General features: G+C 33.2%; 1 long non-coding RNA gene across 1 annotated transcript in view; it reads left to right on the top strand.

Moving 5' to 3' along the window:
• Positions 1–13,991, top strand: part of LOC136843127 (uncharacterized) — a 569,863-nt gene that overhangs the window by 531,376 nt on the left and 24,496 nt on the right. Inside the window, exon 6 of the long non-coding RNA XR_010854456.1 lies at positions 12,406–12,629. This is a non-coding gene — a long non-coding RNA (uncharacterized lncRNA). The remainder of the gene's footprint in view (positions 1–12,405; positions 12,630–13,991) is intronic.

Raw genomic sequence — 13,991 nt, 5'->3', positions numbered from 1 at the left:
TTTAGGCAATTTTAATTACATGAATATTCTTATAATAGGTAAAATTCCCAAGTGTTTTCAGACTGATACCCTTGATTTTATTAGAGTTATGTAAAAAAACCAAGGATTTTTACATTATATATATATATATATATATATATATATATATATATATATATATATATATATATATATATGTGTGTGTATATATATATATATATATATATATATATATATATATATATATATATATATAAATAATTCTAATAGCCACAATGCCCTCTTAACTTCGCTAATTCATTGTGGCTATTAGAATTACATATGTGTCCGGTAAAAGTGACCAGTAGATTCTGCATATATATATATATATATATATATATATATATATATATATATATATATATATATATATATATATATATATATATATATATATATATATATAACTATACACACACACACATGAGCGTATATGTGTGATAGACTGCAAACTTTTAACCTTTTTACTCACATTTATCTTTTTTGTCTACTCCACACTTGATTCTTAAGCGTTTCAACTCAGCTTCCTATACTTTTACACTCTAATTTGCATTCAAAATCCACGCTGCTCTAAAATACAGAGGAATTGTCTCAGGTTCCAATTTTTATATTCCTAGTGTTGATTCAGTTGACACCTCCAAAACTTTGGGATGGTTTCTACTACCTTCTTAGCCTAACCTATTTTATGATTCGTCTCTTCTGTGACTAGCATTATCTGTTTCATTTACACCCATACCGGAGTGAAAATAACACTTACATTTTTGTAAATAAATAGCAACACTCACTTCTTTTCTCATGCTTTAAATGAATTTTTTTTTTTACTTTATTCTATGTAAAATTCACTTGACAATTTCCGTTGGAAAATATTTCCAGTCTATTTTAATAGGCTCTGGAACCTCTTTTCACTGACACCACATAACTCGGAATAATTATTTAAATATCAGTTACTCCATTCTACCACTCTACCATCACCGCTTCTTCCATATTCCACAATTCTAAATTACCCCCATTTCTTATCCTTTCACATGCACACACGCACATACATACATACACACACACACACATACACACACACACACATATATATATATATATATATATATATATATATATATATATATGTATGTGTGTGTGTACCACTAATATATATATATATATATATATTATATATACTGTATGTATATATATATATATATATATATATATATATATATATATATATATATATATATATATATATATATATATATATATTCTTACTCGTATTGCTGTTTCAAAAGATTTTTTCTTTTGTAGCTAATATGATATACAAACTTACCTGCTCCAGTTCTCAAAACCAATACATTTTGGACTTTTTTGGCCTCACTGTAATCTTTTACAAACATGACGATAGATTTGGAATTCCATTCGCTGGACGTTTGAACAATGAAAGTGATCGCTAGCAATGTTGTCCTTAATCCCACCATTTTACAATAGCCTAGAACCTTATTTATCTGAGTCACTGTACTCTTGCAAGGAAGGCGGAACACTGAAGTCACGTCTGGAAGAATCACTTGTGTGTTCATGACTTATTCTGCATCGATCCAATTAGCAAACATTGATAATGACATATTGCGCTCCTATATATCTTTTCTAGGCAATTTTGTGTCGTAGTTCCTAATGAGAAATGAGCCAATTTCCTCCATTTTAATCTCTCTTGGTTTCTTAGTCTTGGTCTGGAAAAGGTTTGGTTTTGTCTTGCCTAGTAGAGAGAAAATTAACCATAAGGACGAAATTGGATATAAGGCGCTACTAAGAATTGACATATTTACACGAGTATACGCGTGACCTTTCTTGTTTGCTATTTACCGATTATATAACTAAATAAATAAAAACTAGCGTGAATTAAGTGCCTATTCCTCAAGTCAGGACACGAATAAATAAAAATCATGTTTCCTTAATAATTTTTGGTTTTTTAGATTTCACAAAAACAATTCACTCAGTACATTACGCGTCCTTTATAATCCAAAAGACAAACAATATATATATATATATATATATATATATATATATATATATATATATATATATATATATATGTATGTATATTATATATATGTAAATTTGCTTCGTAGTGGTGACAGTGAAGCGTGAACCTCTAAGTAGAAACTTCTACACCATCAGCCGATTTGGATATCTTCACAACATAGTTCTTCTCTATATAAAAAGATAGGAAAGTAAACTCTATCTGCAGTCCCAAGACTGCTTGGTGATCTTGGTAACAGCAGCCTTCAAAGTGTGACGCTCAAAGTTCATTTATGCCAAATGCAACATTTTTCTTCTTTTAAACTTCGATACAAACCCATTCTGCTAAACCCATACTGATATTCCCCTATCACAGCTTCACTTATCTGTAAAACCAAAGTATCTTAAACTTTTGGACAGGGGAACAATTATCCATCTTACTTACCGTTGGAAGTTTCGTTGACCAATGTTTGAATAATTTCTACTGTACTACTGCACCTTTTCATTCTGTAATTTCTATTTTATTATAGAGATCGACTATTTTCTTTTATTTTTCGAATGTACACTGCGATATATTTACCAGATATGTTAAGCCGAACAATATTGTTATGAAAATTAAGAGCATTTCATTACGTATCAATTTTATTAGTTTCATTAAATGCTATCTAGTCCATCTGAATATTTGATTCTTATAATACCCTGTTAATTTTTCTATTCTATTACGCTATGTTAAAGTAAGTATGGAGTTTACAGAGTAGTTGAAAACTAACTGAATGTGAAGGGAACTCAGTAGAGAAGATGGGAATAATTATCTATATGCTTATCTTGTCTTAAATATACCGAAAAGTGCATTAACGGCGTTTTGAAAACAGTTTATATTATACCACTTTTCTATAATTTCCTTGCACCTTTGTACCAGCTTTGTTTCCCTTCATTGAGTTGGAATTCCAGATCATTCTGCTTAGTCCCTATATGCTTATCTTTTCTTTAAAAAGTGCATTAACGGCATTTTGAAAACAGTTTATATTATGCCACTTTCCTCTAATTTCCTTGCACTTTGTACCAGCTTTGTTTCCCTTCACTGATTTGGAATTCTAGATCATTCTACTTAGTCCCTATATGCATATCTTTTCTTTAAAAAGTGCATTAATGGCATTTTGAAAACAGTTTATATTATACCACTTTCCTCCAATTTCCTTGCACTTTGTACCAGCTTTGTTTCCCTTCATTGATTTGGAATCTAGATCATTCTACTTAGTCCCAATATGCTTATCTTTCCTTTAAAAAGTGCATTACGGCATTTTGAAAACAGTTTATATTATACCACTTTCCTCAAATTTCCATGCACTTTGTACCAGCTTTGTTTCCCTTCATTGATTTGGAATTCTAGATCATTCTACTTAGTCCCTATATGCTTATCTTTTCTTTAAAAGGTGCATTAACGGCATTTGAAAACAGTTTATATTATACCACTTTCCTCCAATTTCCTTGCACTTTGTACCAGCTTTGTTTCCCTTCATTGATTTGGAATCTAGATCATTCTACTTAGTCCCTATGTGCTTATCTTTTCTTTAAAAAGTGCAATAACGGCATTTTGAAAACAGTTTATATTATACCAGCTTTGTTTCCCTTCAATGATTTGGAATTCTAGATCATTCTACTTAGCCTTCTCTCGATAACCAAGATAAGCAAAGCCAAAACGAGACCAAGGAACAGGAGCATAAAAGCCGAGGCAACTTTATCTAAACCATATTGCTCGTTTGCACTGGCGACAGATTCCCTCGGAGTCTCCACGTATAGTCTGTACCGATCTGTTAATCCGCCCGACATCATTTTCAACAGCCTGAATTAAACACACAAAAATAAAGAAATTATTAATGGCATGATAGCTAATAGATTCACAATTTCGTGAAAAACAGTCTGTGCAATAAATGTCCGCAATTGTATAGTAAATATATTACTATGTAAAATATGTACAAATAAACCAAAGGCTTTCGAACACTTGAACGGTGTTCCTCATCAGTGCTAACGTTAAAATTTTAACGTTAGCACTGGTTTATTTGTACATATTTTAAATAGTAATATATTTACTATATAATTGTGGATTTTTATTACACAATGCTATGATACTTTATATATTTCCCATTTTGTGGAAAAATTGTCAGAAAGAGAAAAATTACACAATTGACATTTTTACTTTCAACGACAGGACAGGATCTACGACTTACACTCTGTTAATGATCTCTGCAATGTAAGTTCCCTTTCTCAAGGCAAAGGCTCTCCACTCGTTAGTGCGTTGAACTGGGATGTATGCATAACGTCCGTCATAGTCAGTCAGATGCCGGAACACACTCATCGTTGTGCTAAAACCAGTAAATCCCTTTTCCACAGCCCCGTGTGCCTCTTCGACCGTATCAACCGTGTTCTCGGGGAATGGATTTATCATGTCGTCCCATATACTTTGAAGCAGACGGTCGTGTGTCGTCTGCCAAATAAAGGTATATATATAATATATAATATATATGTATATATATTATATATACTGTATATGTGTTTTGTCCGTACTGTTACAGTTTAGAATAATGGACGTATGTGAGTGGACTGCGAGGAATTTTAATATACAAACTTCTCTGTGGCATTTTATTAAATAATGTTTATATTCTTTATGACCAATTTGATGCTTGTTCGATTTTGTACGTACCGTATGTCATATAAATATATTCAGATTTGTATAATCGTATTTTAGGGGAAATTCAAAATTCAGTAAAATATTATGATATAATGACTATAATTGTATTCCAAGGGAGACAACGTTCTGTCATTATCCTTTTAGGCTAAAGAGGCATTTATGTAATACTGGTCGAAGGCTGAGTTAAATGTACTAAAATTACTGAATACTGATTGTAAAATAACTTCGTTTTCAGTGGTGCAACAAAGATGAACAGTATTTTTCAACATTTAGGGTATTCATAAAAAAATTATGGTACTATATTTGTGTCAAAGAATCTTTCTTTATTACCGTGTTATGTGGCGTAGTCAACATCATGCAAATATTTTATATAAAACTTGTTTATCAACACCATACCCTCGCGCACACACACGTACATACCCTGAATAGATCACGGTACACAGATCCCTTCAGAGTTACTAATTTGTAATCCCTCCTGGCTTCATAAAATCCTCTGAGGTCAATGAATGGCAGTCCTATAGACGGAGTAGCGAGCGATGAGGTAAGGAAGGCATTGTAATGGTAATATAAAAGTGACGTTGTCACCATCGTCACTGCCAAAACCAAGCGAGTAGACCCACTTCGCAATTCGACCCACCAACCTGAAAATCAAAAGAGTTTTATATCTTCTACCGTTAGGTATTACAGTTTTTATTTCCTCACGACTTAGTTCCTCATTGGTGTGGTGGGTACCGTTCTCAGCTAGCACTCTGCTGGCCCCGCGTTCGATTCGCCGACCGGCCAATGAAGAATTAGAGGAATTTATTTCTGGTGATAGAAATTCATTTCTCGCTATAATGTGGTTCGGATTCCACAATAGGTCCCGTTGTTAGGTAACCAATTAGTTCTTAACCACGTAAAATAAGTCTAATCCTCCTTCGGGCCAGCCCTAGGAGAGCTGTTAATCAGCTCAGTGGTCAGGTTAAACTAAGGTTTACTTTTTCCTCATGACTTTTTTCCTTACTTTTATCATTTAAACCTCTGTCATTGAAGCTCTAATCTTACTTCTCTTTAGCAGTTTGCAGGGTCGTACAGTGAAAGCTGCATGTAGTTGTCCTTACACAAGAAATATATATTCCTTCATCTTTGTTAGTTTGCTTTTATCTGTGAACCACCCATAAGAAATGAATTTAAAAATGTTAACATAACATAAATGTAAAACTCAATGGTTATTTTACGGTATTTTTTTATGGTTATATGCACAATGTCATGAAAATTAAGTTTCAGGCTACCAAACATGAGGACGGATCTGAAAGAAATATATCTTGCATTCTAGGTTCCGTATATTTCTAAACGCATGAAACCAAAAATTATATGAAAAGCTGAGAGAGCTGTTTCACTTTTACCTGCCAGAAACAGAATTGAAGCCTTCAAAATGTAACAGCTATAAAAAACAAGTAAAAAAGCTCCAAAGTTTCGAGTTTTCTGTATGGCTTATAATCAAGGTCATCGAACATAGATCTATCTTTCGGTGGTCTCGGTGTAATGCTGTATGAGCCGCGGCCCATGAAACTCTCAGCCGGCCGTGGTGGCCTGTGTTGTTGCGTTGCCAAAGGCACGACCATGGCTAACTTTAACCTTAAATAAAATGAAAACTACTGAGGCTAGAGGCCTGCAATTTGGTATGTTTGATGATTGAGGGGTGGATGATCAACATACCATTTTGCAGTCCTCTAGCCTCAGTAGTTTTTAATATCTGAGGGCGGACAGAAAAAGTGCGGACAGAAAAAAGTGCGGACGGACAGGCAAAGCCGGCACAATAGTTTTCTTTTGACTTTAGCTGTAAAAAAAAGAAATAGCCAAGTGGCTTTGTTCCCCTATTGTATGCAAATTCGCGGTGTTCCAAAAACGGTCAGGAAGGCAGAAGTTCTAGGAACATTCATCTTTCCCTCCAACTCAAGCAAAACAGAGTCGAAGTTCACGATAGCCATACCTATGGTATGACCATTGTAGTCAACAATAAGGGATTATTGTGAAAAAAATACTTACCGTAGCTAATTAGAAAGGATTTCACAGTACTTGCAACATCCAGGAATGGACAATAAATTAGGATTTTCAATCTTTTGATTAGACTGAAGAAGCAATCCTTAGACCCCGATACCGGTTCATTTCCATTTTAGCTATGTTAAAGTTTCGGCTACTCTTGCAGTACAATAACGTTTTTGTATCTGTGGTGAAAAATTCAAAATTTTCCTCGGATAATTCATGATAATTCACTCCCAAAAATGGAATATAAAAGATGCATAGCATTAACTTGAGGCATTATTCATTAAGTTTTATGCTGCTGATGACGTATATTGAAGCTAAGATTAAGAACAAGTGAGACGCTACTTGAGTTACTGGTAATTTGAAAAAGTCTACAATTCAGTGAGTGAGGTTGAAGGTTTGCTCAATATTTACCACAACAACAATATTTTTGAGCTCTTATGATGAAAAAGCCTCAAAAATGTTGAATCTTTTAACCATTACCTAGAAAAACAGAAGGATATGAATAAGCATCTGTCACTAAGTAATAACCAAGAACTCCAGAGGTCATGTACGCAACATGTCTAACTACCTGAGCCTTATGAAAAAAATTTACTACAGTAAATAAGAAAGTTGACCAGTTGTTCAATGGTATTTAATTATGTTTATATGTCGTTGATTTAATCTATAAAAAAAAGCAGGAATGTTTAAAAAAAACACATTTAAAATGAGGTTGCATAAGATAGTAAACAATTAAAAAAGTAAGCCTTAAAAACCACTCGCTAACCAACTTCGAAGATTAACTGGTATTATTGTAGGTATGTGTAATCTACAAAGAAGAAGAATGATTCATGTTTTCTTTTCATTTACGATTTTCTGAAATCACATGTATCTTGGCAAGAGGGGAGGTGATGCCAAATGAAAACTGGAACATTTTACAAATGTTTAATGTGGTTCGGATTCCACAATAAGCTGTAGGTCCCGTTGCTAAGTAACCAATTGGTTCTTAGCCACGTAAAATAAGTCTAATCCTTCGGGCCAGCCCTAGGAGAGCTGTTAATCAGCTCAGTGGTCTGGTAAAACTAAGGTATACTTACTTTTCGTATGAGATATACCACTTTTGAAAAAGGCCGAGTTAAACAAAAAACTGTTCTAACGAAACAAACAACTATATTTTCATAACTCCTTTTATAGTAAACATGCTTGCTTGCGGATTATGGCTTTCATTTATTTATGTATCATTTATCAGTTTTACGCTTCATAGGAAATCAGATGCTCCAGTTTACGAGACGTCAGAGTGTTAATAAAAGTGATTTGTCTATACGAAAAACAGTGCCTATTTAATGTATAAGATTACATCAATTTTTAAACGCGTCATCTTTTCTACTGTACAACATCAGTTTTCTAACATGAAATTAAGTTGCAGAAAGAAAATAATATATAAGCTTCCCTATCATTCGATTCGTAACAAATGGAAGAGAATTCATTAAAGTCAGTTAAGTACTCAGAAAAAATGGATGTCAGTGTGACTCAACGATTTAGACGCCAAAACTTATTGTAATGTTATTCCTCATATCGATCCGTTACTCAATTTGACAGCAATACATACCATTAGCACAATAAATGGATTCCGGTCATTGTTAGTTTGTACATTGAATAAATAACACGAATACACAGAACAACCAGTAGTTTTACTTTTATTCCTGTGCAAGAACGACTTTTTTTTTCTCTTACCTTAATCAATATACGACGAAGAATGATAGCTTCTGTACCTCGACCTACCTAATGTTTCAAATTTTTTATTTATTTAAACGATCGGCTTAGCATATAAGATTTTTTACCAGTAGTTAATTATCAGTAAACTTGTGTAAATATAATACACACATACATACATTATATATATATATATATATATATATATATATATATATATATATATATATATATATATATATATATATATATATAACCTTTTCAAATGTCGTTCAATATCAAATTCACTCAACCTCGGAATAAACAGCGAAAAGGAATTCATAGAGTAGCTGTTGATTGACACTATAGTGAGTAAGAGGATGCATTGTCTGGTGTCTTATAAGGCATTGTATTTGGCCTATTATTATGTATATCATAAACACATAATATGTGATTTGTCACTGAAAAGACCTACTGCTTATAAAGATTGCGCTACTCTATTTGCATGGGTCCCAGCGTTCGGCTCTCCGACCGGCCAGTGAAGAATTAGAGGAATTCATTTCTGGTGATAGAAATTCATTTCTCGTCATAATGTTGTTCTGATTCCACAATAAGCTGTAGGTCCCGTTGCTAGGTAACCAGTTGGTTCTTAGCCACGTAAAATAAATCTAATCCTTCGGGCCAGCCCTAGGAGAGCTGTTAATCAGCTCAGTGGTCTGGTTAAACTAAGATATACGTAAGTTATTTGCATGGGTCCCAACTCTGAGTAGAGACTTGGGGTAAATTATTGCATAGTAAAATAATGGAAGACGAAGTTAAGCCCTATCAAAACTCATTGTATGATTGTTAATACGTCTAAGACATTGGCCCTCCCATCCATTTCTTTTTAATGACAGTGTTTATCAAGTTACACAAATCTCATTTGGAAATTTGGGAGTTATTCTTGATAGCAAATTCTCTTTTGAGAAACATCTGGTCCACCATTTTTCAGCTTCTCAAGTCGGTATACTGCGAAAAGCTTGCAAAGTAATTTAAGACTTGTCTATCATTACGACATTTTTTCCTTGTATTTTGACTATTGCTTCCTGTTATGTCACATTCTAAAATTATTAGAGAAAATCTTGAGTTCAGTTAGATTTCTCATCTCAGATCTTGTTATAAATGTCTGCTGGCATTTCTTTATTAGATAACTGTGCATAATGTAGACTCTTCCTTACTTCTTCTTCTTCTTCTTCTTCTTCTTCTTCTTCTTCTTCTTCTTCTTCTTCTTCTTCTTCTTCTTCTTCTTCTTTTAACGTGCTTTTTTCCCATTTGTAGACTCTTTCTTACAGTTATGATAATCCTTTGAATTCAGATCTGACCAGTTCATGCTATCTACCAAAAGATTCCTGGTATGCAATTAATTTTAAAGGTCTTTTTATTTTGTGAGCTCAAAAATCACACACTTATCCGGAAGCTTTGATCCACTTTGGACCAAACTTTATGGACCGATCTTAGTCATGTAGTGAAATTGCTGGATCTTAAGAAGTTCAGACTTGGAACAGGTTCACATGAGACCCATTTCATAGTTTATTAGTTCTTTCTTCTCTTTCTTTTTTATACCGTTTCTGTAGTTTATTTTTGACTGCTGCTTTCTTTTTCCATACTGGACAGCTTTCATGAGCAGGTCCCTTGGACTTGTAGCACTGCAACGCATCCAGTAATGACCATAACAATGATAATTTTACTCAAGAGATAATGAAGAACCGTACTGATGATCATGACTGAAGGAAAAAGATTTGTCGACAACTTATCTTCTGAAAGCATATGAAGCCAAACTAAAACTATGAGTGATGTTACTTAAAATAAAAAAAGACGCAAAAAATATAGAATTGAAATAATATGTACGATTACATATTTTCAATTTTCTGGTCAGAACAACAGAGATGTAGTGTCTCATTATCATTGTTTCCTTACCCCTTAATATTTCCTTGTGAATGGGATAGCCTGGAGATTCTAAAAACAATGAATCAGTTATTGATGTAACATTAATTTTTACGTAGTTTATATGCTGATTCATTATTTTTTTTTTTCATTCTCTCACAAATTATCATGACATGGAAATTTATGAGTTCTTATGGTAGTATTTCGTTGATATATTTGATTTTGTAAATACATTTGTGTAAATTCCAGATTGAAGGGTATTATCTGTATACTTAACTTACTTTCGTTATTTTCTAAATAACCGTAGATTCGTTACATTCAACTCCTTTTAGCAATTATTCTTTTCCAATTTGGCATCCCACCGAGTATTTGTTCTCAAGAGATTTTAATTATACAAAATGGTGTGTTACATCTCTGTTACGAAGAGCTTCGGTAGATCAATAAATGCGGTCATTGTCAGTCAGGCTTGCTGTTGAAACTATGGAATAACTCACAGTTTCCTAGTATGGTTCATAACTTACATTGTAGAATAAAAAAATACATTGTAGAATAAAAAAAAAAAAAACAGAAGTAATACCAATCACTAGTTCTGTGTGGTCTGAGCATGAATGGAAAAATATCTTTATATTGCGCAGTCTAAGAGTTAAATCTCACTTGCTAATAGATTTAAACAAATCTCTGTCTTCAGCAGTTCATTTTTGACAAGATATAAATTTGCTCTTATAAGTCCAGTAATAATATTCTGCCCAAGCAATACAGCATAGGTCAAAATTGTCATTGTGAGCATCAAAGAAGGAATCTAGTATTCGTAATTTCATGTTTGCACTTTCCTATTTTTGTGGAGGACATGAAGAAAGTTAAGTCATGAATTCTCCTAGATTAATATCTCTGTTCGCCACAAATATAAGCGGTAGAAGTACTGAAATGATTTTATGTTACATAGCTTTGATATTTCCGTCTGGTTAATTGTTTGTAATTAATATATCACTACTTTACTCAAAGAAGAGCTTAGGGAAAGTAAGTAATTAGTTATTCTTCAAACAATCATCCGAATAACTGTGACGTCACTGGTGCCTCACACAGAAATGCTGTTCTGTAGTAAAATCAACATTTTACTCCGCTACAACTTTTATTTATACTTACTCATTGTTTTTATAGAACACATTCTTCAACAGAATTGCCGTAATTATTGGTATTTATATTATTTTGTTTTCTTTGGGGTTCCATTTTTAGCAGCAGAGAACATTGGTGCCTTGGAGGAGTTATTACTCTCAATTTTACTAGTATTTGCTTAGTGGTGAAGGATAACAGCTCACACTACAGCGTGTTGGTTTATAAGGTGGGAATATGAGGGGAAAATGCGGTCGGCTATGAGAAAGTTTAAGTTTTACATGGACTTTTCAAGCCCAAGAGAAGAGTGGTCTTCATATGATTTAAACTTTTTATTTTGAGAACTTATTTAATCATTTATTAAAACCTTTGTGAGCAGTGGTTGTATGCCTGAACTAAACGGCTTCATGTTTTGTAAGGCAATGTTTATCTATTTGTTTTTTTATATAGTATTTCCTTTAAAAAGAACTCCTCTTAGTTATGGGCATAAAAGGATTCCGTATTTATGTGGCTTGGGAAGATCATTAGATAAGGTCATTATTTTTATGTGCTGCAGTATATCTCATTCACTTTCCTCTTCCGCCACATTTACTGGTTGGAGACTGTATTTACTGTCGAAATGTATGAACTGTTTGTTATTTCGTTTTGTGTGCGTGTGTGCTCTGTCTGCAATGATTTTCTTTAGAAGTCTTGCTTACACTGTCTTCTTCGCATACCAGTTAATTTGTTGCTAAATGAATCAGTTAACAATGTATGGAAAATATCCATATTTTGTTATTGACTTTTTTTCCGTTGCTCATTCTTCCTGTTAATTACACTAACATATATTTACACCACCCACGTTAAGAATTAGTATATGTTTGCTACATCAGAAAAAAAAATTCATAATACCCAACAAAATACGAAATATAATCATAAATTCACTTGGAAAATACTTATCTTTACATTTTTACCAACCTTGGCAGGCGACACTTCCCAGAACCAGTGAAAAGGCTTCGGAGTTGCTGATCCTTGTTACTTCGAAGGGGGAGAACTTAGTGGTCAACAAGAGGGCAATAGACGCCACCGGAATCAAAACAGCAGTGGATACCCAAGAATCCCAAGAAAATTCGTTGATGTAGTTCCGCCAGGAGGAGTCAAACTGCCGATTCTTTTTTAGGCCGATAATCCAGCTGAAAGAGAAGCTATGGTAAGTGATTCAGGAACTAAAGTACTCTACCATTTTTGTTTTCAATTTTTAGTAGTTATAAATTAGAAGCTTAGATTCGCATTGTCCATGATAGAAATCTGGGGACTGATAGATGCATTTGATCCAGCAAATTGTTGTTGCAAAGCTGTTGTTTAAATGGCCTCTTCCGATTCATCATATACTTATTTCATGTGTACATAGAAATATATATATATATATATATATATATATATATATATATATATATATATATATATATAATGTTCATATTCTAAAAACGTGTTTAAGAGACATGAAAATATAGCAAATAACTGTAGACATGCCTAACAGTGTTATTTGTTCTCATATTCAACATCGATCAAACATTTACACTACACTGAACCTGTCTTTGTAGAAAGCAATGGAAAAGTCAACAGCAGATGCTCTTTCTGGCGTTGCAGACAACAAATTGATTGTTACATCGGCTTTTCCATCAACTAAGTCGGCTACGATGCCAGTCCATTTTCCTTTGCTGTAGGTTCCATAAAGTTTATCGTCTGGTTTGTTGCATTCGAAACTGCAAAATTAAATCATAACTCTGATTACTGGAAGAAACATCTGATTCGTTAATGCAAGGTGAACTGTCTTATTAATGTTCACGAAAATGAGAATTTCTGGTGCATATAAGTAATGAACACGGATCCTTTATTTTATAAATGTTTATATGATAGCCATTAATAATGGTATATGATTTCAGTTAACTTTTTGTGTTAAACATTTATAGAGGACTATGTGAGCAAGGCTGCTCAAAAAAAGTCTAGTTGCAGAAGAAAGATGTTACTGATATCTGTCCATTAAGTGACGACAAAGTTTAAATAATTCTGAAAGTACTGAAGAAAGCAGAAATTTCTAATTTCTGAATGGGATTGGTATAAAAGAGCGATGAAATCTGTTCATGACATCCACCCAGTAGCTAATGCATTCATGTGCAGAGGGGAAGAGAGAGTTTAGAAGACATAAAATGAAACATCATGAGGCAACCCCATGATGATGGTCATTTAATATAGGAATGCATTAAATGTTATTATCAAAGAGATTGATTGCTGGATAATATCACCGAAAAACAGAAATAAGGCTTTCCTCACAAAATTCAAAGACCTGTATGACAGTGAAGATCACTTACGGTTTCCAAGAAACAGATTTAACCAGCTGTATCATATGATTCCTATAAGATATGCTACAATTTATTTCTAAGCCTAATGTTTCGATTCCTAGGACGAGTTTAATTTTAAATATTATCCTGAGTGAAGAAGTAATGATAAACACAGTAGTCGAAGAAAAATTTGCTTTAGAATAATTAAAATTAACCAAGTTCCATGTGTC

Source organism: Macrobrachium rosenbergii, chromosome 11 (genome assembly GCF_040412425.1).
Source record: "Macrobrachium rosenbergii isolate ZJJX-2024 chromosome 11, ASM4041242v1, whole genome shotgun sequence".
Lineage (NCBI taxonomy): Eukaryota > Metazoa > Arthropoda > Malacostraca > Decapoda > Palaemonidae > Macrobrachium > Macrobrachium rosenbergii.
The sequence above is the reverse complement of the archived record's forward strand: the minus strand, read 5'-3'. Positions and strand labels throughout refer to the sequence as shown.